Genomic DNA, 21,893 nt, shown 5'->3' with positions numbered 1-21,893 from the left:
CTATATTCAAGATAATGTGCTATATGCTGGGGATCTAAAGACAAGAGTTAAATAGCTCCTCCTTTCAAAGAGTTTATATTTACTAGGGAGATACAAGTCAGTAAATGATATCTCTTCACTGTTGAAGATTAGGTTGTTCAGATTAGATTGGCATTAGGTTTGGTGACTATTATATCCTTCCCTTCCAGAATTGATTTTTGGAGGATTTAATCATTGCAACTTCTAAAACTCAAGAACAAGGTGGGCAGTGTTGGTCAAGACCAGAAAAACTGGAAAATAGCTTCAAGCAAAATGATATTTGCTAATAATGCTTGGGAAGCAGACGCAGCTGAAAACAAGGTTGAAATGCTGCAGATGGAGTCACTTGAATTCATTGTTAAGGTATTTTTAATTTTCATATTTATTGATGAAAAATGATGGAAAGTGACATAAAATGCTTCTTTCATAGCAAAGAACAATCTCTTAAGTGAGGCATTCAAAACTCACTGGTACCAACTTAGTTATCTGGTCTTATCTACCATAATTCCCTTTCATAGAATTTCTTTTCCATGCAAACTGAGCTTTTAATTCCTATCCCCCAAATGTGCTTAATTTTCTTGCCTTTATTCATTCCATAAAACCAATAATAATAATAGCTTATGCTTAGATAATACACTGGAGTTTTCAAAGTACTGTACTTTATCTGAATTGTCTTATATGATCCTTACAGCAACCCAGATGGTACAATGGTTAGAGTGTCAAGCCTGGAGTCAATAAGATTCATCTTTTTGAATTCATATCTGGCCTCAGACACTTACTAATTGGATGATCTTGGGCAAGTCACTTAACCCTGTTTGCCTCAGTTTCCTCATCTGTCAAATGCACTGAGGAAGAACATAGTAAACCACTTCAGTATCTTTGCCAAGAAAACTTTGCCAAGAAGACATGACTGAACAATATAGGTATTATCCCCATTTTACAGATGAAGGAATAGGCTTAGTTTGATTAGGTGATTGGTTAAAAAGTTAATTAAGTAGCAGGGGCTGGATTTGAATGCGTATATCTTCTGTTTCCAACATCAATTTTTCTCCCCATTAGACCTACAATGTCCTTCCCTTGCATTACCACCTTGTGAAAACTATCCTATCTTTCAAAGTCTTCTCCATGAAGCTTTTCCTAATCTTTCTGTAAGCTCTTCTAGTCCTTTGTACTTTTCACATATACTTCTATGCCACGCCATATACTACTATGCCATGCTAGACTATACTACATTATACTATCCTCTGCTATATATACCCTCTAAATTTTTTGGTATTTTTTGGGGGATATTTTTCTCTTATGTATTTCTTGAGGTCAGAGACTGTATCTTGTTCATCTTTTTTTAGTCTCATCAGTTAAAAACAGGGCCTGACACATAAGAGATGATGAGTAAATCTTCATTCAATTGAATGGAGCTGAGCTAACAAATCTCTAATAACTTTCCACCCCACCCTCTGCAACAACTCAACCACCTAACAAACCATGCTATTCCAAGAATTTTTTGGCAGATTGCAAGATGTCAGAAGTTCTTATGGGGCCATACCATTATGCAAAAAGCACATGAATAAAACTTCTTGAATTATTTTAAAAAGCAGTAAGTTTTTTTTAATCTTGTTCTGAATCTCAAATGTCACAGCTATAATTTCTTACTAATTATATAATTAGATTGTTATGTAGTACTAGTAATTTAATACTTGAAATGCTTTTTAGAAAATTCTAGTTTTAAGAAAGTAATTACTTAATTCCACTGCATTTTTCTGATATAAATTAAGTAGTGAGTAAGGTTCTGTCTTTTGCACTCTTCTCTTCTTAGTCTATATTCTCTCCCTTGGCAATATTATCTACTCTAACAGCTTCAACTCTATGAAAGCCTACTTCAGTTCTCTGAACTCTGTGGGGCTTCTGTGAAGATGACCCCAAATCTGTTACTCTAATTAGGACCTATTCTTTGAACTGCAGGTCCACATAGACTATGGCCTACTGCCTATAGGACATCTCCATTTGCACACTTAAGACTCAACATGTCTAAAACCCTTTTCTCTTGAATTGTAGTACCTTCTAATTCCACTGTTTCTACTTGTGCATTGCCATTTGCTTTTTTCCCCCTAGTGTTCTTTGATTCTTTCTTATTCCTTATTTCTCAAAGTTAACCATTTACCAAGTTTTACTTATCCTACCTCTGTGACCCATCCCCTCATCCCTAGAACCGTGGTCATCATCCTAATAAAAGTTTTTAAACATATCTTTTAGAAAATAAAAGAGTTAGCTCAGGACCTCAAAACCAAGAACTGTGGGATTAGTAATTACTCTAAGACAAATTATCTTGTTCTAGCTAGTTTCCACAGCCATTGTTGGGAGAATCAAGCACTGTGAAAAAGTCAATCACCTAGAATTTATTAAGTATCTATTATGTACAAAGCACTGTGCTAACTCTTAGGGACACAAAGAAAGGCAAAAACCAGTCTCTGCTTTCAAGGAAGCACTGTCTAACAACAATGAATGCTATAAACAAAAAAGATGATACACAAAATAATTTGGGGACAGCCTCAAAGGAAAGGTATTAAGATTAGGAAGAAAAGGGAAAGGCTTCTTTCAGGAGGTGAGACTTTACTGAGACTTAAAGGAAACCAGGGAGACTAGGAAGACAAGAAAAAGGAAAGCATTTAAGGAATGGGGGATAGCCAATGTAATTGTCTTAAGTTAGGAAATGGAATGTGCTATGCAAAGAACAGAAGGAGGTCAGCGTTACTTAACTGTGGACTTTGAGAAGAAAAATAAGCTGTAAGAAGATTAAAAAGATAGAAAGGGATCAGGTTAGGAAGAACTTTAAAAACCAAACATGGGATTTCTTATTTGGCCCTGGAGACAACAGGGAACCTGCTAGAATTTATTGAATATAAAGGTGACAGGGTAGTCCTGAGCTTTAGGAAGATCAGTTTGACAACTGAGTAGAGGATGGCTTGAAGTGGGGAGAGACTTGAAGCAGAAAGATCAAACAGAAGGTCATTGCAACAGTCCAGGCATGGGGTAGTAAGGCTTGCCCTAGGATGATGGAGTGTCAGAAGAACAAGAATGGCATAAATGACAGTGTGATGAAGGGAGAAATGACAGGACTTGACTATTGGATATGGGGGGAAGGGGTGAGAGAATAAGGAGTAGAAGTTGCAAGCCTGAGTGACTGGAAGGATAGTAGTAATTACAAGTAGTAATATTGAAGTTAGGAAGAGGGGAAATATGTGGGAGAAAGGTGGGGGGAAAGACAGTAAGTTCAGTTTTGGACATGGTGAGTTTAAAATGTCCACAAGACATCCAGTTTGATATGTTTAATGAGCTGTTAGAGATGTGAGACTGGAATTGGGGAGAAAGGTTAAGGCTTGACAAGTATGTCTGAGAGATTTGCATAGAGATAAGAATTGAAACCGTGGAAGTGGATGAGATCACCAAGCAAAATAGTATGGAGGGAGAAGAAGGTCCAGGGAAGGGACCTTGGGGGACCTCCATGGTTAGGGTAGGATATGAATGTAGTCAATCAACAAGTATTTATTAAATGTTTCCCCCTCAGGGGCAGTCAGAGAACCTGATTTGCTGGGGGGAATAATTGCCGCTTTTACTACACAAAGAAAGATAAAAACACGGTTCCTGCCTTCAAGAAGATCATTCTAATGGTAGAAACAACATGTAAATAACTATGTACAAGCAAGATTATCTGCTCCATTTAGATGGAAAGTCATCTTGGGGGAAGGCACTTGCAGTGGCAACGACCAGGAAAGGCCTCTTGCTTAAGATGGATCTGAACTGAATCTTGGATGAATGAAGCCAGGGAAACTGAAAGACAGAAGGGAAGAAAGAGAACCACTTCAGGTATAAGGGATAGTCAGGACAGAGATTAAGGAACTGGGAAATGGGATCTGAGAAGTAGCAATTCTATACTGAGTTGTAGAATACATAGAAGGGAGTAAAGTGTAAGAAGCCTGGAAAGGTAGGAAGAAGCCAGGTGGTGAAGATCTTTAAATGACAAACAGAACACTACATTTAATCCTGGGGATATTAGAGAACCACTCAAGTTTATGAAATGTCATTGTAAGACCAGAACTTTAGTTAAATCAGAGGGGCAGCCTAAACAGAAGTAAAATGACTTGTCTAGGGCAATACAGATGGATTCAAACACAGGTGTTCCTGAGAACAAGACTAACATACCATCCATTATGTCATTCTGACTTTACAACACTCACATATGGGGGAAAACACCACAGTGACTCTGGACCAATGTAGCTATGATATTTTCTAGTTATAAGGATGTTATATAAATTCCTTTCCCTCCCCCTACATGCCATCACTCTGTGATAGAATAAAGAGATCATTTAAAGACCAATACTAGCAATTGTTACATTGCCTTTCTTTCTTAAACATATTGGCTGTATGCATCCCCATCATGAGTGGAAATAACACCAGGGCAATCTCATAGAACAAACAGCTGCGCCCTTTTACTTTCTACATCCATAATTCTATTCCATTGCCTTCCCTACTGCGTTAACAAAATGTATAGTCTTGGAAGCTAACTACCTTGAAGGGAAACACTCATTTGAATGTATAAATTTTGGTCTGTTTTGCAAAAAAAAAAAAAAAAAAAAAAAAAGAAAAAGAAAAAAAAGAAAAGAAAAAAATCAATTGCTTTCTAGGCACACCTCCTATATATTCCTATATTCCAGGGTAATGGTATGGTAAAAGGAGATTTATTCTTTAAATGGCTGATTGACTTGTACTCACACAATCTTGTAATGCAAGTTTTACACTTGCAATAGGGTACTAAATTAACAGTTCAGGAAATACAAGGCTTATGTTCTTCTGTATAATAAACAGAGAAGAAAGAAGTAAAGTAAGCTTTATTATAGATGTGTGCTTGTAAAGTACATAATATGCACACAAAAACCTTTCTTTGAGCTACTGTGCTTTTATAAGTAGGGAAAAGAATCTTGATAATCATTCACGATTTTTCCCTTGAAACCTTCTGTTGAATTCTAAATCAATATGTGAATTTCTGTAACATAGTAATTACATTATATTTATTTAAAAAAATAACATGGCACATTTCTTCCAAAAAGCTTATAGAATTATGGGTGAATTATCTTCATTTATCTTTTGCACATTCCCATGAAGCAGGGGCCAGGAGCTGTTTCTGACTCTTATTCTAGAAGATGCATGCAATATAGAGGTTCTTTCTGCTCTCATTTGGTTTGACTTTTGTGTGTGAAGGCAGCAGGCTATGATTAGGAGATTGTGAGGTGTCCGTGCAGACTGTAATTAAAATGGGGAGAAAAATATGCAAAGCCTTACTCAGTTTTATCCCTCTAATTTTCCTTCCTCCACTTCCTTTCATGGGATGTGTCACAGACAACTAAGCACTTCAGAGATGTGGCCTAGTATAAAAGTGTTTGGGAAATGCTTGTCTAGAATAATAATTATTCATAATAATATCTTGCATTTATATGATGTCTTAAGGATTGCAAAGTACTTTGCACCACAACACTGTGAGGTAGGTATTATTATTATTCTCATTTTATAGATGAGGAAACTGAGGCAAAAGAACTTGCTTATGATCACACAATTAAGAGGCAGGATTAAGACCCAGGTTTTCCTGACTTCCAGTTAAACACTCATCCATTATATCAACTAGCTGCCTCCTGTAATTGTGGGCATCTTCCTGACCTGGAATGATTGGAAGCTAAAGCATCAGCAATGGCCAGCATGGTAAATACTGAGATGGCTTTCAGTAAGGAGAAAATTACACATATTACTGTTATTAATAATAATTGATATTTATACAAAGCACTTTGATTTACAAAGCACTTTACACACCATCCCCATATTTAAGATAGCCTGCTTGTTCTGTATTTTCTTACCTTTAGATTCCTTTCCATTATTCCCATCCTGAAGATGCAGAAGCCTCCAGGGGTTACCATAAATGGAGCTACCAAGAGGTAATGCAGCATCATGTTGTGGGGTGCCATTTAAAACATAGGCAGTTGTCTGCTTTATGGGAAGCCATGCCAGAGGAGGCCCTGAGAGGCACACACCTGAGAAGCAGTATGGGCAGTGAGACTGAAGCTTGGCAGACCTACAGGTGGGGCAGTAAATGGGGTGCTGGGTCTAGAGTCCGAAAGAGTCATCATCCTCAGTTCTAATGTGGTTTTGGATACTAACTGTCTGGGTGACCCTGAGTAAATCACTTATCCCTGTTTGACTCAGTTTCCTCATCTGTAAAATGAACTGGAGAAGAAAATGGTAAATAAACCCATCCAGTATTGCCAAGAAATCCCCAATTGGTAGGACATGACTAGAAACAACTAAAAAAAAATTACCTACAGAGTGAAGGCTGGAAATAGGTTAAGATTGTGGTTGTCAAGACAATCCTTCTTGTTTTCTTCACTGAACTCTAGCTGTCTCTTGGTGATCAGCCAGGATGTAAAAGCTGTCTCCACAAGAATCTAACTAGATAGGAGAAACTATTTACCACGTGGAGAAAATGTCTTCTTCCATTGGTGACATTTTAATTGAGGGATTGCCTGTTAGGGCTCTTCTTCAAACGGCCTCTGGTTACATCTGTTCTGCTGCTGAAAGAGACATTGAGATATTAATGGGAACAGCTGAAACTAGTGTGAGCTTGGGATTTTGGACCTTGCTAGGAGATATGGGCTGCTTAGGAATGAAAATCTTATACCTTTCTCCAAGCAGCTATATCCAGACACAATAATATTAATGTCTGGACCTTTTAATTTTAATTTCATTGAGCAAATGTACTCTATAATAACAGTAATACAAAAAAGAACTACACAGCATTTATATAGCTCTTTAAGGTTTTCAAAACACTATAACTATACCATCTCAGATTGTGAATATTTAATCCTTTGGGTCCTGCAAAGTTTGGAAAGACAGATAAGAGTTTTAGTGGGATGGAGCGGAGCCATTTTGTTAAAATTTATGAACTAAGTTACCATAATGTCTCATGTTTAAACATGTGTAAAAGAGGCAAGCTAAAACCTCAGGTGATAGCTAAGGCACCAAATGGGTCTGGAAGCTAGCAGGAATCTGGGCAAGTTTGCTTTCACACTCTCAAAGAAACAAAATACTTAGGTTAGAAGCCACAGGGGTCTAAATGGGGTCTTGTTGCACATGTGTGAATCTCTGTAGGTGACCTAGAAGCTGGAACTGCATGAATTCAATCTCCACCTGTTAGTTTATTTGGGAGATGTATATGCAGATGAGTGAGTGTGAAACCTATCGCGACTTGGCCTGGTGGCGAGGGCTGGCGATGTAGAGGGCTATGGAGCGTCTATATAGTCTCTCTCATCTCTCTATCTATTTTTCTGTCCCTCCCCCACTTTCTGTCTCTGTCTCCTCTCTTTCCAGCTCTCTGTCTCTGTCGGTCTATCTCTCTTTGTATCTTTCTCTCTCTCTCTCTCTTTCTTTCTTCCTTCCCTCCTTTTTTCTTCCTTCCTTCCTTCCCTCCTTTTCTTTCTTTCTTTCTTTCTTTCTTTCTTTCTTTCTTTCTTTCTTTCTTTCTTTCTTTCTTTCTTTCTTTCTTTCTTTCTTTCTTTCTTTCTTTCTTTCTTTCTTTCTTTCTTTCTTTCTTTTTTTCTTTCTTTCTTTCTTTCTTTCTTTCTTTCTTTCTTTCTTTCTTTCTTTCTTTCTTTCTTTCTTTCTTTCTCTTTCTTTCTTTCTTTCTCTCTTTCTTCTCTCTCTCTTTCTTTCTCTCTTTCTTTCTCTCTTTCTTTCTCTCTCTTTCTCTCTCTTTCTCTCTCTCTCTTTCTCTCTCTCTTTCTCTCTCTCTCTTTCTCTCTTTCTTTCTCTCTTTCTCTCTCTCTCTCTCTTTCTTTCTCTCTCTCTCTCTTTCTTTCTTTCTTTCTTTCTTTCTTTCTTTCTTTCTTTCTTTCTTTCTTTCTTTCTTTCTTTCTTTCTTTCTTTCTTTCTTTCTTTCTTTCTTTCTTTCTTTCTTTCTTTCTTTCTTTCTTTCTTTCTTTCTTCCTTCCTTCCTCCCTCCCTCCCTCCCTCCCTCCCTCCCTCCCTCCCTCCCTCCCTCCCTCCCTCTCTCTCTCTCTCTCTCTCTCTCTCTCTCTCTCTCTCTCTCTCTCTCTCTCTCTCTCTCTGTCCTTCCACATGTGTATACACACATATGTATATATAATTTTATTTAATTCTCTCAATAACTATGTGAGATAGATACAACGACTATTATTATCCCTTTTTACCAAAAAAGAAAATTGAGACAGAAAGTTTAGGTGATTTGTCTGTGGCCACATAGCTAAGAAATGTAAATTATGGAATTTTTGACTCTGGTCTAGAAATCCTAACCATTATGATACACAGCCTCTAAGAAAAACACTAGAATTTGAATCTTAGCTCTCAAATTTGTTAGCTCTGTGGACTCTACTTCTCTGGATTTTGGTTTCCTTATTTACAAACTGAGAGGATTAGACTGAGTGAAAGGTAATATTTCTAGGATCTCTTCTAGCCCTAAGCTTATCAGTAAAACTTTCTCCTACTTTTACTTTGCACGATTGTTGGGAGAAAAATGCTTTATGAAATTTTAGAAATATGAGTTATTTTCATTCAATAAACAATTTATTAGGATATATAAACTACTGTGCTAGGTGACAAGGAACCTAAGACAAAAGTGAAATTGCTCCCTGCCCTTAAGGAGCTTACTTTACAGTATTACTACTAATTATTATTGTTATCCCTTGTGAAGTCACTGAACATCATTATAAATGACATCTCAAATACTTTCTAGGTCTCTGAAATTTAAAAAGACAAATACAAGGGGATAAGGGAAATAAAAGCATAATAGCATAATTTCCTCTATTCTTTATAAGGGTCTAATTCTTGACCTGAGAGGCTGTAATAACTTGCATTTCTAGAGAACTTTTTTAAAATTTCATTTGATCTTCATCATAACATCCCTCTGAACTAGGTATACAGATATTACCCCCAACCTATAGATGAGGAAACTGAGGTTCAGAAGTGACTTGTTTGAGACCGCATAATTAGTAAAGGACAGTTTAAGAACTTAAAGCCAGAGCCTCTGACTCCAAATCCAAATTCTTTCTATAATGTGTGTGTGCTGCCTCTGTTTGGATTTACACTGGTTTGTGGCTCACATCAATTTGAAATACACTAATCTGGTGCTATGGAAAAAGACCCTGACTTTCATCTCTGATCTGCCATTTACAGCAATATAATTTTTGAGATGCAGTCACCTCTCTGGGTGTCATATGGCAAGCAGTGGGGTGGGGCTAGGTGACCTCTAAGGTATTTGCCAGATGTTAACATTCTACAACTCTTCCATGATGAATGCTGCTAGGCTGTATGCTTGGCCAGCTGTGCATGACAGAAATCCCCCTGTGAATCGCTTCTATTTGTGTTCAGGGCCATCTGCGGACAAAATCATGGAGTTTGAAAAGTTTGTCTTTGGTATTCCCACGTACATCTCTTTAGTCATACTTGTCTCCTCCCTTTCCCAGCCGTGGCGCTCCCTTCTCTTTTAAATGCTCATAACCTCTTGTTGTCTGACTTACAAAAACATGAAAAGGTCTGATATCATTTATAGCAACCTGCTATGAGACCAATAAAATTACATTTGAATAGAGGAGACAAGTTGTATCTGTCTTTATACATACATACATGTACAAACACATATATGTCAAAACTCTTGGGGAATGAGTTGGGCTTCCCAAAGCTACTATGTCCCCTCAGGATTTTAGCAGTATGCTTGATAGGTTGGGAGGTTGTCCTAGGATTATAGCTTCTGAGCCTCCCCCCCCCCCAGCAGTGTACTTTCTGCTTTAATTATAAGTTAAGAAATCTTTGAGCAGTTAGGTGGTACCTACTAGCTGGGTGACCCCGGGCAAGTCACTTGATCCTGTTTGCCTCAGCATTTTTGTCTAGAAAACCCCAACTGGGGTCATGAAGAGTTAGACATGCCTAAAAATGACTGAACCACAACAAAAGACATAAGTACCCTTTAGAAAGGAGTAGTTTAGTCAAGAATAATTGGTATAAAACATCTTCCAGGAGCTTTCAGACTCAAAAGGTCACTTTCCAGGATAGTTAAGATTCATTTAAGAACTACTGCTCAGTCATTTGCCATCAAGTAAAGAAGTACCAGCAGAAGAACTGAGGTAAGTCTGGGGTCCAGGCTCAGATTTTCCTAGACAGTTAAATATGTCTGAATGTGGGAGATGACATTACTACCTTCCTTTCTCTCACATCATGAGAGAACTCTGAAAATCAGAATTCCATGTCACACCTGGAAGATGTGGAAGCAAGAAGAACAAATACAGCATATACATCAAGAAAGATTACAACTGAGAAAAATCTCAGATTTGGCAACTAAAAAATTGTTGGACTCTTTGGAAAGAGTAGTTTAAGTTTAGTGATGAAGTTGAAAACCAGACTGCAGAGGGTTGAGGAACAAGAGGGAAGAAAAGAATTGACTGAGAATGTAACTTTTTTATAAGGGACTGGGAAGAAAACTGTAAGTTGTTAGCTTGAGGGGATGATCAAGTATCATAATGGCTTTTTAAGGTTGGGAGAAACTTGGACTTTCCCGAAGGTAAAAGGCAAAGAGGCAATTGACAGGGAAAGGTTGGAAATTTGAAACAATGCAGGAATGATTGAGGATGTAATCTGTTGGAGAAGACAGGAGGGAATAAGACAAAGTGCTCATCCAGGGTGCCATGTGCCCATGTAGTGCTTAGCTTTGGCAAGGAGAAAGTCCAGTTTTTTGGTGAGGGACTAAAAGAAATAGGAAAGAGTAGAAAATGATGTTAGGAGTTTGGAGATGAAAAGAATGGAAGAAAAGGGAGTTCATTTTGAACTGTCTTAACTTTTTTTTTCAGTAAAGTAAGAGGAAAGCCTTAGGCAGAAAGAGAGAGGGGGGAGGGGGTGAGAAAAAGAGGAAGCATGAAGGCTTAAGGAGAGAAGAAAAGATTTGGAATAACTTCTATGGAAAGTGAGATAGGGAATTAATTAGAGAGAAATAAGACTTCCTTGTTGCAGTGATGAGCCATCCAAAATTGGATAACATAGGAATTTGTAATATACCCAGTCAGCATGATGATAGTGCTTCCTCCCATTTTGTTCAGTGGACTGTAAGTAGGAGTGAAGGAGGTGGATGGTGGGAATAATTTAGAACCGAAGTTTGGTAAGGAAGAGTGGCAATAAAAGGGAACAAAGGACTCAAAAGCAGAGGACAATGTAGAATTGAAGTGAATAACTACTGGATAGAGGCTGGAGAGGTAGGGAAGTAAAGTCAGAGCAAAGGTAATGGCCTAAGAAAATAGTAAGAGGTAGAAAAAATGATAGTCTTGATGAGATAGAGAAGGGATGAAACATAGGAAGAGTTGGAATGGTGGGAGGGAATAGCCAGATATAGGGAAATGTCATTTTTTAACTAAAGGAATGAAACACTTGTAGGTGACCACATGAAAATGTGTATGACCATTTATATCTGTGGCTGAGGTTAAAGAGTAGGCTATGGGACTTAAGGTGGTTAAGGAAATAAGAGTTTAGAGGATTTGAGAAATTATATACTATTATAGTATTTTTCTAATACTTTCCCTGGCTATTAAACTCTCCTTGTAAAATGATAGAGAAAGATGATGAATTAAGTTCTGAGTCCATCTCAGGCAACTAGGTGGCTCAGTGGATGGAGTGCTGGGCCTGGAATCTTAAAGAAATGAATTCAAAAGTAGCCTCAGACCTCTTATTATGTGACCTTGGGGAAGGCATTTTGCCTTTATACAATTTCCTCAACTGAAAAACAGGGTTAATAATAGCACGTGCCTCCCAGGATTGTTAAAAAGATTAAATAAGATATTATTTATAAAGCATGTAGCATAGAGATTGAGTCAGAGTAGGTGCTTAATAAATGCTTGTTTTCTTTTTTTTTTTTTTTTTTCTTGTTAAAGGAGGGGCAGATGATTTTGGGATCAGAATACTACAGCAATGATTTAGGAAAATATTTTTAATTGAGTAAACTTTAAAAAAGGAAATGTAGCTAAATGAAGGAGGCAATGAGTAGCAAGGAATATCCAACGGGGAAGGGAGGGATACGTATTATAAGAAGGGAATTAGTTTTCAATGAGGATTAACAGTTGGAAAAAGTGGGGAAAAGAGATTCAGAATGAAGGATGAGTAGCATTATTTGCTAAAGAATAGAAATTTCAAAGGGTGCAGTGTTAGAGCTGAGTAGGGTTGGATTTGGACACGAGTAGACATAAGGGACATAAGGATAATGGGGATGAGAAAACATGAAGAGAAGAGACAGAAAAAAATCATCAGATAGGTAGGAAGAAAACTGGGAGCAAACTGTGTCACAAAAACCAGAGAAGAGAGGGGATTCAGAAAATGATTAACAGATCAAGAATAATTAAGATTAAATAGAAGCCTACTTTTGGCAGTGAGATCACTGATGACTGGAGAGAGCAGTTTCAGCTGTGTGATGAAATTAGAAGCCAGATTCCAGAGGCTAAACATCAAGCCAGAGGAAAGTAAAAACATGGAGTATAAATGATCTTCCCACCTCTACCAATTACAAATTCCCTCTTTTTCATGTTACACTTCCCCTTCCCAAGGGCTGGGGGGTGAGGGGTGAGAGACTAGTCTGTACTCTGAGTCTATCACTTATCTATTTGGAGGTAGAGTCAAGAGTTACTGTCTTTCAGAGTTAATTGTTATCATATTGTTATCATTGTACAAATTGTTCTGGTTCTGTACACTTCACTTTGAATAAGTTCATACACATCTTGCCAGGTTTTTGTGAAACTATCCCTTTTATCATTTCTTACAGCATAACTATATTCTATCCTATTTGTACTTATTCAACCTTTCTCCATTTGATGGGCATCTCCTTAGTTTCTAATTCTTTGTTACCTCCTGTACCCCCACCCAAACAAATCTACTATAAATATTTTTTATGTATGGGTCTTTTTCCTCTTTATTTTTTTTAATCTCTTTTGAGTGTAGCTCTAATAGTGATGTCACTGGGTCAAAAGGTACGCACAATTTTATAGTCTTTGGATCATAGATCAAATTGCTTTCCAGAATGGTTGAACCAGTTCATTGTTTCATCAGTAATATATTACAATACTTTAACGAATCTGTTTCCTCACAACCTCTCCAGCATTTGTCATTCTCCTTTTTTTTTTTTTGTCAGGCTAGTCAATTTGATGGGTGTGAAGTGGTATCTTAGAATTGTTTTTGCTTCTGCAAATTTTATGTAACAAAAATTGTTTATTTTATCTCCTTTGAGCTTTTCTCTCTCTTTTTTGGTCATGAACTCTATCCTAGTCCATGGATTTGATAAGTAATTTCTTCCTTGCCCCTCTAATTTACTTATAATATCATTTTTATGTTTAAGCCATGTACCTTTTTGGAGGTGTGTAAGATAATTATCTATATTTAGTTTCTGCCAGATTTTTTTCCCCAGTTTTCTCAATAGTTTTATTGAATAATTAATTCTTGCCTAAAATTTATCCATTTAATTTAGATCATCATTTTTGTTGGCATATTGGGATCTTAGGGTTTACAAGACATCTAGGTTACTGTGATGATTTCCTTCTGTGTACTACATGCCTAATCTTTCCATTTATTAACCTCTCCATTTCTTATCTCGCACCTAATTATTTATCATGACTAATATAGTATGAGATCAGATACTGTTAGCCAAAAGATTTTATTATTCTATTATTAGAGCTTATCAGACTCATTATGATCCCATTTGGGGTTTTCTTCCCAAAGGCATTGTAGTAGCTTGCCATTTTCTTCTCCAGCTCATTTTTATAGATGAGTAAACTGAGATAAGGTTAAATGACTTGCCCAGGGTCACACAGCCAGTCAGTGACAGAGACCAGATTCGAATTCAGGAAGACTTATCTTCCATCTTCCAGACTCCTGGCCCAGCACTCCATGTACTATGGTGCCACCAAGACAGCTACTCAGTGTTTTCTACTCTGTATGTGTGCTTGAAACAAGAATAAGTGTTGTGTTTTGTCAAAATTTCGCATCTATAGGAACAATTACATGATTTTTTGTTATTAAAATGGTCAATTATGCTAATAGTTTTCTGAATATTGAATCAGTGCAGTATTCCTAGAAAAAATCCAATTTGGTTATAGAGTATGACATATTCCTATAATCTCCTTGTTAGTATTTTACTTCAAATGTTTGTATTAATATTCATTAGGAAAATTGGTCCATAATTTTCTTTCTTTGTTTTAACTTTCTCAGTTTTGGTATCAAGATAATTTTTGTGTCAAAGAAGAAATTTTGTAGGGCCTTTTCTCTATTTTTTTCAAACAGTTCATGTAATATAATGGTACCTTGACACTCATTTACTTCAAAACTCGTTAGATTCACTATTGAATGTATTTTTATGAGAAAAAATGCTTCAGCACCTGACATTTGCTCTGCACTTGTCACACATGATTGTTGTCTTGGTTGGGCAGTTGGGCTGTGACATTGGCCAGGGTCCTGCCAGGCCCCTGCTGCCTCTGCTCTCAGCCATGGGCAGCTCCTCCCCAGCAACAGCAGAGGTACACAGGATTGTCAGGTTGGAGTCTATCATACAGAGATTGTGTGTGCCCGTGCGCAGGTTGTGGGCAGCTCCAGTACCAGAAAGGACAGAGTGAGTGGTATGCTCAGCAGGAGGAGAAGCAGCAGGAGCAGGAGCAGTGATGGCGCTCTCTTTTTTCTCCATGGTTGGAAGCCCCACTTGCCCCTTTAGGGAATTGGTGGGGAGAGATTGGTTAGGTTATGGGGAAAAATGTGTGCTATACTCATTGTTTTTGTCATCTGTCAGGACTTCTCAAACAAATTAATGATCAGTACTGAGGTACCACTGTATTGGAATTAATTGTTCCTTAAATATTTGGTAGAATTAGCTTTTAAGTCCATTGAGTCCAGGACTTCTTTTCTTCAGGACTTCATTTATAGGTTGTTCTTATTTAAATATTTTACTTCTGTTTATCTAGATAAACTATATTTCCATAATCTGGATAAACTATATTTTTCATTTCGTTTGCATTGTCAAATTTATAAGCATAGAGTTGGATGAAATAGTTCCTAATCATTGCCTTTATTTTTTCCATTAGTTGTGAATTCACATTTTTTATTTTAAATTATTTTAACTTGGTTTTACTCTTTCCTTTTAAAACTCAAATTAGCTTATAAGTGCATTTATTTTATTGTGTTTTTAAAATAGTTCCTAGTTTTATTTATTAATTATTCAATGGATTTTTATTTTCAATTCTCTTAACCTCTTCTTTGTTTTTCAGGATTTCTCTTTTGTTGTTAAATTGGGAGTTTTAAATTAGCTGGCTTTCTAATTATTCTCTCATTTCTCTTTTAATTAGGTCTATTTTTGCTTTTGCTTTATTTGAGATCATGAGTGCCCCCTTTGACTTTTTACTTCAGAGGAAGCATAATATATTTTGCTCTAGTCTTTTATTTTAAATCTAAGTGTAAATTTCTCTTTCAAATTTGTTTCTTATACACAAATATTTTTGGATTCTTATTTCTAATCCATTCTTCTATGTTCTCCAATTTTATAGGTGAATTTATCCTGTTTACATTTATATTTATGATTGCTAACTGTGTATTTTCCTCTATTTTATTTCCTCCTTTCACTCCATACCTAAAGAGTTTGTTTTGTTTTTGACCACTGTCTTCCTTAATTTACTCTTCCTTTAATTTCCTTTCATCTTTCCCTTAACTCCTTTCCTTCCAACTTCTTTTAGATTTACTATTATTAAAACTTTGATTTGTATACTTATTTTATATGCTTATATACCCAGGGCCACATAAAAATTTCTCGGGCAAAAAAGGTGGCAAGTGGAAAAAGTTTAAGAAGCTCTGCCATATAGTTAAGAACAGAGCTAAGTCTAGCAATCAGTTTTTGGTGGAAAAAACAAAGACTGCTCCCCAGAATCAGTGTCCCATTGAGAAGGCCGAACAAAGGGCCTGTCTCCACACCTGAACTTATTCTTGAGGGAGCTGACTTCTTGGTTCATGGCACCAACCTTCTCTGTGGCATTCTCCAACCCCACTGAAGCTTTCTGCCGGACACATTGCCACAGAGCCTCTTCCTCTGCCTCCTCCAGCTGCTTCAGACTCACAGTCCCCTTGTTGGCCTGGTTCTTATACCACTTAGCAATGTATTGCTGGCTGTCTACCTGCAGAATCGTGTCCTTGAACTTCTCAGCCCAGCGTATCTACATGAGGGCCTCCCAGAGCTCCTTGTCTCCTTGTCCAGTTGCTCCTTGACCTCTGAGTATTGATTGGCCATGCTCTCTGTCTCCTTTAGTTTCACCTTGAGCTCCTTGTTCTGCTACTTCAGATGCTGGTGAACATTCTCAGTTTTCTGGTCATGGCTGTGCTCCACGTTCAGGTCAATGTTGGTCTGGTCATTCTGGAGGCTGGTTCTCTTGAGCCAATCATTGACCAGCTCTGTGTGCTCTGCTCCTCCTCCACCTGAGCAATACAGGCTCCTAGGCACCACTTCTCCACTAGGGCCAGGGCTCCTTTGCCATTCCTGTTGGTGATCTCATCTCGCAGTAGGCCCCTTTCTTTATAGGCCTGATGATTTGTGGGCTCTGCAGCTGCTGATTCTTCCTGAAGCTGAATCATCTCTGCCTCCATACTTTTGAGCTTTTTCTCATTCTCCTTGGACTGGACCAAGATCTCCTCTTAGGAGATCCTAGTGTCACCTAGCTCCTGCATGCAATCTTTATCTGGGCCTACAGTTTTACACAGCTGCTTAAAGGCTCTTGATGGCTGAGTCAGTATTGTCCTCCAAGTCGTTCAAGTCCATCTCTAGCTTTTTCTTGGCAGGCATGGCCACCAAAAATAGCATCCTTTCTGCTAGTCCCCCAACTCAACCTCTATCTCCTAGACCTGTTGGGTTAGCTGCTTCCTTTCTTCACTCTGTTCATTGTGGCTCTGTAAATCCTGTTCAAAGTGGGCCTTGAACACTTACAGATTCTCTTTGAGCCACAGTGTAGCATCCTCAATAGTCTGAAACTCATCTTCCAGATGCTCCAGCTCCTCATCACCTACTGCTCTAGGGCCCACTTTGACTTCTCTAGCTCATGAACACTTTTGCTTTCACTGTCCTTGGAGCTCATTGGGTCTTTCACAGAGATGATTGTGGAGGAATTCCAGCTTGATGGTTTCCTCCAGGGTTCCAGCAAGAAATAAGGCCTTCATTTCCTTCTCTTGTACCTTAACATCAGCTCAGTTGTATTGCTTGGAATACCTAGTTGAGATGGTCTTCTCCTCTGCTAGGAGCTGGTCAGACTTCTGCTCATTCTCCAGGTTGGAGATGATCCATCTTGATGAGAAGGTTATTCAGCTCTAGCTCCAGTCACATCTTTATCATCTTCTCCAGTTTGTTGTAAGTTGCATCTTTTTCTTCATACCCCTGGTCCTACAACCTCCTCTAGGCTTCCTCCATTAACTCCAGGTAGCTCACACCATTGACCATTTCTTCATATCAACCATCCGGACATTGAGGTGACAATGTGCTTTTCCAGGATCCTCTTGATTTCTTCCTCCTCCTCTGCTTTAAGATGCTTTTTTTTCACCCTCTCCCTGCTTCAATTTCAGATGTTCAGGTTCAGCTTCTGACAAGTCTCCTCCTGCAGAAGCTCCTGTGTGTCTTGAAGCTGAGACTCCAAAGCAGAATAGTCTTTGGCCAGCTTACTGGACTTTCTGTCTAACTGATTAAGGAGGCCTGGGATCTTGTCCAGCTCATCCTGTGGCTTGTTTACCTTGTTGATCAGCTTCTGCACCTGCTTTACCTCAGTGAGCTTCACCTGCAGCTCCTAAAGCTGGGTCTCCACTCCCTCCTTCTCTCTACATAAGTATTCTTCCAGGTCTGTGATCATGGCCATGCGTTATTCCTTCAGCTTGGCCACGCTCTTGCACTTATCCTCTTCTTCCATGAAGTTGGTGGTGAACTCTAATATTTTATTCTCCAGAAATTTCTTCTCCTTGATGAATCTGCAATTCTGGTCTTCCAGAATGATCTGATCTTCTTTGCTTCTTCAACTTAGGCTCTATGTTCACCTCCAGCTACAGGTTCTTCCTCTTCTTGTATATTTCTTTCTTTTCCTAGTCATCTTTTAAAAGTCTTTTTCTTTAAATCTACTAGGAATTATTATTGGTCTTATTATATACAATCCATTTTTCTTTGAGCTTTTGTTGATAGAAACTTTCAAGTCATTGTCTTCTGTGTTTGTTTTGATCACTTCCCTTACCTTAGTAGTTCTTTATTGTTGGGTTTTTCCCCCTCATTCTCTTAGACTACTTCTTGAATTTGGCTTTTATGTTAGTGATAGGTTTAGACCTTTGGGGGAGAATATCTGGTCTAAACTTCTGTCCTTCTGTTGGTTTCACAGGTCCAATGGAAGCTTGCAAGTATTCAGTGTTCTCATAGTAGTGTGAGTATTGTGAATTATGGTAAGGTCTATTCATTGCTTTCTTGGTCTGAGTTTTGCAAATTACTATCCCAGGTTTGAATTTGTTGCCTTATATATTGTTGAGTTCCAGTAGACTGCTGATGGAGTTAGTCACTGTTAGCCCTTTGGGAAGCTCTGTAGGTTCAGAATGACTGAATTGATGTTTGGTGCTTTGGTCTGGAACTCTTGTCCTAGTTATTCTACTATACACTTACATGCCAAGCTATAGTTAAAACCAAATCATTGCTTTATTCCTGGGCTTAGGGCCACACAATTACATTTCACAAACTTTTTCCTTGTTCAATATGTATCTAAGGCCATGCTTGCTTATGTAAAGTGCTCTTCCCTGATCTGAATCTATGACTCAGACCTGAGGAATGGGTGACTGAGTTGCCAGATGGTACCTGTTCCTGTACCCAGAGCTAGTTCAAAGATCCCCAAGATCTCTTTCTGCCCCGTGCTTCCTTTTTTGGTGCTTTCTCAGTCTTCTTTCCATCCCTGGGTGCTGGAATGATTTTGTTGCTGTGAAAACTGTTTTCCTACCATCCCAAACAACTTTCTACTATCTGTGGCTCTCTCTTTGTATGTCCCTAACCTGCCCTGGGCTAGAAAATGATTTTTTCATGGCTTTCTTGGTCACAATTCAGAATGGAATGTTTTTTAGTTTGTTGTGGAGGAGATATATTGGGTAAACAAGACAAAAAGTCTTCCTCTTATTCCACCACCTTGACTCTATTTCCACAAATAAGTTTTTTCAAGATAGTTGAGACATAGGATACTACTTGGTGTGGATAGTAAATGTTTGAAAACAAAGTGAGACTTGCTTGAGTTTGTAGGCAGCAGGGAAGAAGCCAGTAAAGACAGAAAGTGAAAACTTGTGAGAGAATGTGAATGAGTGGAGGTAATCTGTTAAAAAAATGGGAGAGAATAGGATCAAGTTTATATGTAGAAAGGTTGCTCTTGGTAAGGGGAAAATGGCATTCTTTTTTTTATCAAAGATTCAAGGACAAAATAGTGCATGAAGTCATGGGTTAAAAGGCAAGGAAGAGAGGAGAGAGAGTTCTTAGTAGATGGTCTCTTTTTCCTCAGTAAATTATAGCAAGACCACTAGCCTGAGAAGATGGAATGGAAGGAGTTCTGGGAAAAGGGAAGGTCAGGAATTGCTTCTAGTAGTGAATCGGATACAATGTCAATTTGAAAGAATTTTTAAAAAATCCTTATTGAAGTGAGGGTTATCCAGTCAGATTGGATAATAAATTTAGTTTTACAGCTTCCTTCAGTAAACTAACTTCCAGAGCATGTGAGTTAAGAATAAAAAAGGAGGGTGGGGTTTGGTAAAAGAGAGTAATGATGGTTCAAACAAGGTCATCAAGAAATTAACTGTTTTACTAAGGGGTCAAGATGAGAAAGGGAGGAGAGCAAAGTGACAGCATGAGAAAGAACTGAGTGGTAAATGATTACAGATCATAGTAAGGATAAAGAAGTGGTATAGGACTAGGCACAGGAGGAAAACGAATAATAAGAGTAATTTGTTTAGATAATAGAAGAAAAGAGTTCTTGGTTTTGGAAGGCTAATATAGGTGGATGGTGGTAAGATCAAAAGAGTTATCAGCTCTATGCATAGTAAAGGAATGGAAGGATAATATATGGAAATTCAGTAGACTGGGGAACTGGAAAATTAAAGTATTTGAGGAAACAATGATCCCTATGTTGGAGTCTTATAGCAGGAGAGCAGAAATTGGGGTAGAGTGGGAAGACAGTGTGCCCTAAGCATTGAACTTGTTGATAAAGGAAGGAGAATGTCTTAGTGGATAAAGTGCTATCAAGATCTAGTTTGGGTGACAAATATGAAACTGGCAAATATCAAAGAGAGCTTTCTAAGTCATGGCAGTAAAGGAAGGACCTAAGAGTAACAAGTATCTCAACACTACTTCCCCAGAATCTGTGAGTTGTAGGGGTATGAGAAAAGATGCAATGAAAACTGGAAAGCATGGTAAAGGCGATAGTGTCATCTGGGTGGAGCTAGGTTTCAGTGATGGAAGGGAAAAAATAAGCACTTATACACCACCTACTATCTGCCAGGTACTATGCTAAACACTTTATAATTATTATCTCATTTTATCCTTGCAACAACCCTGTGACATTGGTGCTATTATTATTCCCATTTTACAGCTGAATAAACTGATCCAGAGATGAAGTGACTTGCCTGGGTCACATAGCTAAAAAAAGTATAAGGCTGAATTTGAATTCAAGTCTTCCTAGTTCCAGACCCAGAAGTTTATCTATTGGGTCAAAAGCTGCCTCTAAACTCTAGTGAATTTAAGAAGATGGAAAAAACAAGAAGAGGCTAAAAATGAAGGGAAGTGTGTTGATTATAGAACAGAAGCTCTAGATCAGAGTGGAAGGGGCAAACATAGTTGGTGGTCTGCTGGGCAGAGATTCTTTGTTAGTGATGTGAGGGCTCAGCAGGAAAGCATAATGTTCAAAACAAGGGGAGAATGCAAAACATGGAGTATTTCTATAGAGGAGGGAGTAGAGCTTTAGCCATATGTTTAATCATTTTAAAAATGATATAAAGGTGTTGGGCAGACCCACTTTCAGACTCTGACCAGTTGTATCTGATTGTAAGAAGTTGGGCAGGTACAGAAACAAGATATCAGGGCTCAATATGTGGTCTCTGACTTTTTCTCTACTCTGTCATCCTACGTGGCATAGAAGAAGACATTTAAGGTTTAAAAACTGAGAAATTATTAGTCTACCAAGATGCTTGGCAATTATTAGACAAATAAGAAACTGGGAAATATGTGGAATAATTATCATAAAAGAGGTCTCTGTCAAGCCCTAGACTAGGAAGAGGAGCCCAAAGAAAAGATTAAACATAAAGGATTAAATGTTAGCTGGGAGGACCCTGTTCTTTGCTCTAAAGAATGTGGTATTTGAGTTGAGATATTTTGTAAGGGAAATGAAAGGCCTGAGGAAATAGAAGCTGTCTGCTGATTCTAGTGGCAAGGGTTCTTGGACCTTGTTGAACAGAACCAGAGAAAAAAAAGGAGAAAAATGCCTGCTATAGGCTCTAAAGGAGCCCAGTAGCACATGCTCTCTATCCTGGGGAGGCCGACATGTGCCTTTCATAGTAGCATCCCGAAGGCTAGTGTCCTGAAGAGGCCAGTGGAGCAGAGTGAACCTTATAAAAATCTATGTCAGGAAGAGGAAGATTACAATATCATCACCATAGCACCTTATAGCATGAGGCACGAGTTAAGGCTCTGCATGTTTTAGGGTTCCTTGTGCATGCCTTTGCAGATATGCATCCAGGCCACTCAAGTTCCCAGCATCTCTCCATGTGTGCTCCTTATGCAT

At 38.2% G+C, this 21,893-nt stretch overlaps 1 pseudogene; it reads right to left on the bottom strand.

Moving 5' to 3' along the window:
• Positions 1-15,956: 15,956 nt before the first annotated feature.
• On the bottom strand, positions 15,957-17,966 carry LOC141552686 (myosin-9-like; annotated as a pseudogene).
• Positions 17,967-21,893: the final 3,927 nt, after the last annotated feature.

Source organism: Sminthopsis crassicaudata, chromosome 2 (genome assembly GCF_048593235.1).
Source record: "Sminthopsis crassicaudata isolate SCR6 chromosome 2, ASM4859323v1, whole genome shotgun sequence".
Lineage (NCBI taxonomy): Eukaryota > Metazoa > Chordata > Mammalia > Dasyuromorphia > Dasyuridae > Sminthopsis > Sminthopsis crassicaudata.
This window is presented reverse-complemented; position numbering and strand designations above follow the sequence as displayed.